The sequence below is a fragment of the Echinops telfairi genome, unplaced genomic scaffold, assembly GCF_000313985.2.
Source record: "Echinops telfairi isolate 266 unplaced genomic scaffold, ASM31398v2 ScPeMD7_7400;HRSCAF=8409, whole genome shotgun sequence".
NCBI lineage: Eukaryota > Metazoa > Chordata > Mammalia > Afrosoricida > Tenrecidae > Echinops > Echinops telfairi.
Window position 1 is genome coordinate 59,512,512 of NW_022111300.1, and position 4,193 is coordinate 59,516,704.

The window sequence follows — 4,193 nt, forward strand, 5'->3', positions numbered from 1 at the left end:
GAGCCTGATCTCTGTGTGTGCATATGTGTCTGTGCATGTGTGCTCATGTGTGTGAGCCTAGGCACATCTGTATGCCTGTGCTTCTGTGTGTGCGTGCCTGTGTATGTGTCTCACTCAAGCCCACGTGTGAGCCTCTGTATGTGCCTGTGCATGTGAGCCTGTGTGCTCGCACCCAGCCCGCGAGTGCTGGATGGCGGGGTGGGCTCTGGGGTAGAGACCCTGCCTGCCTTTGCATTTCAAATTGGGCCGCGCTGGCCTGCCAGTGACCTGCCACGCCACTTGTAAATGATCTCCGTGCGCGCTCGGCTTGTTTTGGAAGAGCTCTAAATAAAAATAATGGACTGTCTCTTAATAAGTCTCATTGTGGAAGTTCCACACATCACCGGCGTGCGCAGCTCCAGGCAGACGCAGGCCGGGCGCGCCTGCTGGAAGGGAGACGGATGGTGATGGGCAGAATGTCTCGGGACGCGGCCGGCGCGGAAATGGCATCGCAGGCTGCCACATCTGTCAGGGCGGAAGCTATTGGCACCTGTCGTGCATTTTCCGTCATGACTTTTAATAAAGCTGCCTTCCCTCAGGTAAAATTGGAACTGGACCGTGGTGGGAGCTGAGAGCACGCCCAACACTCCCCTTCCAAGCTCTGGGCACGTGCCACTTGCAGCTCACAGGGGCCTGGGCGCCCGCGCTGCTGCTCCCTGTGGGCCCACTACACTGAGTGCCAGGGGAGGCTGCACTGGGGATTTATTTTGGCTTGGTTCCCACCCACCCCCGCCCTCCTCTTTCTTGCAAAACACTTCCCTTTGCCGATGGGAGCCGATTTCTGTATTTATTTCCCCATCACAATCTTCCTCTCCGCCTCCAGCGCCCACCCCCACTTTTGGACAGGGTTGTCATCTGAGTGAGTTTCGCTCTCAGGGAAATATGTAGATCATAAAAACTGGGTTGGGGTTTGTTGGCTGTCAGTCAATAAATCAGTCAGAGTTTAATTACCAGGCACAGGATGGGACGCCGTGACAGGCTCCAGGTCCGGCAGAGAACACTACTTTGGGGGGAGGGGGGGCAACCACTGCTGGGGGGTGGGGAGGAAATGAGTGTGTGTGTGTGTGTGTGTGTGTGTGTGTGTGCGTGTGTGTGCGCACTAGAAGCCAGGCTAAGGCAACGTAGAGAATAAAGCGCTGAGCGTGGACAGGGGAAGGGGACGGAGTCGTGGCGAGATGCTCTGGATGGAAGCAAGGTTGGAGTTCTGTTCTGAGATCCTGGAACTTCTCAGAGTTGTCACACAGGCCCTCCTGTAAGTCCTGAGGCACTGCAGCTTCCCCAGCGGATGGCGGGAGGCCGGCGGCCCTGCACTCGCTGCCAGCGCCAGTCAAATGGGTTACTGCAATCTTTGGGGCAGAAAAATCAGGAAGAGAGAATACAACCCCCCAAATCAAAGCAGAACTGGAAACCACATGTCAAGGGAGTGTGTGTGGTGTGTGATGCGTGTGGGTGGGTGACCAATGACTGGCTAAGTGGCATACTGTGTCCAATCACACTGCCCTGCCCCAGAGAGCCAGGCCTGGGTGGTGGCCATTGCTTCAGGAAGAGAGGATCAAGCGCATAGGCAACACTACCGGGTGCCCCATCATTCTTTCTGCCCCACCTACACTTGGGTTGCAGCTTTCTAGTCGGCCGACTCTGAGAAGCAGATTCAGGGTGCCTGTCAGGCTTCCCACTCCCTCCCTCTTGTCTCCACAGATGCTTCCTCCTCCACCGCACAGGGATTTGGTTTCTGATTGGTCACAGCGACCGTCATCTCTGCCCATGGGGCTGACATGCGCCCAGAACTCTTGTGGGGATTCCCAGGTTGTGTACAAGGAAAGGACTTTGTGTGTTCTCTCAGCTGCTCCTCGTGCTGCCTTGCACTCTGGGGTGTGAAATCCGTTGGCCATTTTCAAAGGGGCAGTTTTGGGGCTGGGGGTGGGTGAGGGCTTTGAAGCCCCAAGGTAGGGCATAGGCCACTCCAAGCCCGCAGGATGGGCTGGGAGTCTGAGAAAGGCAGCCTGGATATTCCAGAGGTCCAAGAGGATGCAGATGGCCGCTTCTCCCGAACCCCATCCTGCTTTCTGGAAGTCTTGTAGCACACCCTCATCGGAAGGCATGGGATTCTTACATAGATTATAAGGGGGCATGCCGAAAGATCAGGGAGAGGACTCATGAAGCCATGAAAGCAGAGCAGGGGGAACGCAAACAATACCCCTAACTGAAGCAGAAACAGCAGACTTCTGTCTTCTGCCAATTCTTTGTGAAGAAAGCAGTTGGCAGGTCGCCTATAACCGTAACCATCAAAGGCAGCCACTCTGGTTTAAATTGCCATTAAAAATCAGCAACAAACAAACCCCTGTCAACAGGCCAAAAGGCTGCTGGGCCCAAGCTCTGGGAGTCGCAGACCCCAGCTCCCCTGGCCTCTCCTCCTGCCCCTTCATGCTAAGCCGGGTCTGTCCAGACCTTAGTTTACCTAGTGGACAGCTCCCATGGTGACATACTAGCGGCCTCTTATGCTGTAGGCTTCCGGTCCAGGTAGCCGGGAACAATCTTAAACATGAGAGCTCAAGGGGTCCACTTAAAGGCCTGTTAAGGTGACCCCTGAGCACCAGGACTACCGACTGTGGTGTCAGGTAGCCCTCTGAGCCCACCCCCTACGCCCCACCCTCCCCACTGCCCATAAACCAGGCACCAGACCACTGAGCCAGTGTGTTTACAAAAAACCAGACCCCCTCTGGCAGGGCCCTTTGCAGAGGCCACAGCCCAGGCTAACACCTTTCGTGCCAGGTTTGAGGAATCATTTTCACCAGGCTGGATCTGGAAGACATGGTCGAGCTCCCACCTAAGAAGAGAAAGGAAGCGTGAGGATCAGAACACGGCCACTTTAAATGAGCCCAAAGGAGGTTCCGTCTAGAAGGTCTGACCCTTTAGAGAGCGCAGAAAAGGCCTTTCTGTGCACCCCCATAGGCTTGTGATGCACAGAACTCACCCAAGCACGGTCTTGGCGACAGAGACCGCAGTCACCACGCGGGCTGGTCACCACGTGAGCTCAAGTCCTCGCAGAAAAGAAACCAAACCAAACAACCGCTGAAGTGGCGGCTGAGCATGCAGCCTCGTGCTTCTCTCGAACCCTAAATATCACACCGCGGTGCCTCTCCGCGAGGCATTCGTCAGGATTGTAACGCTGATGCATCCATGGGGCTTTAGACAGGACAGATTAAACTATTTTTAGTCACCCCATGGATAAGCACATCTACAAAATGGTTTTCACAAACAGAAAATGACCCCATTATGCCGGTCTGCCCAAGTACCAGAAGGACCACCCAAAGGGCATCCGGGTTTCATGCTGAGGGCAGACTGGGAAGAAAGACCAGCAGTCGGCTCCCACAGATTAGCCATGTGAACCCAGGAGAACGGCACCCCCGTGGTGCCGAGCATGCACCCTCTGGACTGTAAAGCACTCTGCAGAGTCCTTGGGCATCCAAGGTCATGGGTGTGAGGCAGGGCAGGGCAACACTGCTCTCTGGCACACGTAAGGGTGCCAAGAGCTGGTGCTGATTCCGTGGCACATTACATACGGCGTCTTCCCCACTTTATCATCCCCAGGCTGCCTGAGTTCACCCACTGCCACTATCTTAAAGATGAAAAGACTTCCCATTCACACTGGGTTCCGTGTGGGAGGAAAGCCCACTAGGGCTAGCGGTGTGGGTGGAGCTGTCCTGGTCGTGTCCGGCTGCGAAGGTGGAGGTAGGCTGTCTGAACCCACCAGGCTGTCCCCGGGAACAGCTGTGGCAATCTGCTGCGTTTAAGATTGCCCCTTTGGATACCCGATGGAGCAGTTCCACTCTCTCCCACGGGGTTTGGTTTTGTCACTAGGACTGGAAGGACAATCCCCACAAAGGTCGGCGTGAAATCCATGTTTGGGATAAGCCCATCCAGGATGGTCCCCAGGTGGAGTCCTTTGGAGGAACAAAATGAAGATTGGCCTTTGAGCAAGACTGTGGATGAGGCTGAAGTGGTGCAGGGGGGGAGGGTGTCCATCAGATCGATGAAGGATCAGGTAGGACTGGGAAGCAATTTAAATGCTCTTGTAGATTGAAAACAAGCCACTGGAGAGTTTCAGAATGAGGACTGGCCTGATGAAATTCGTGTGTGTGTGTGTGTGTGTG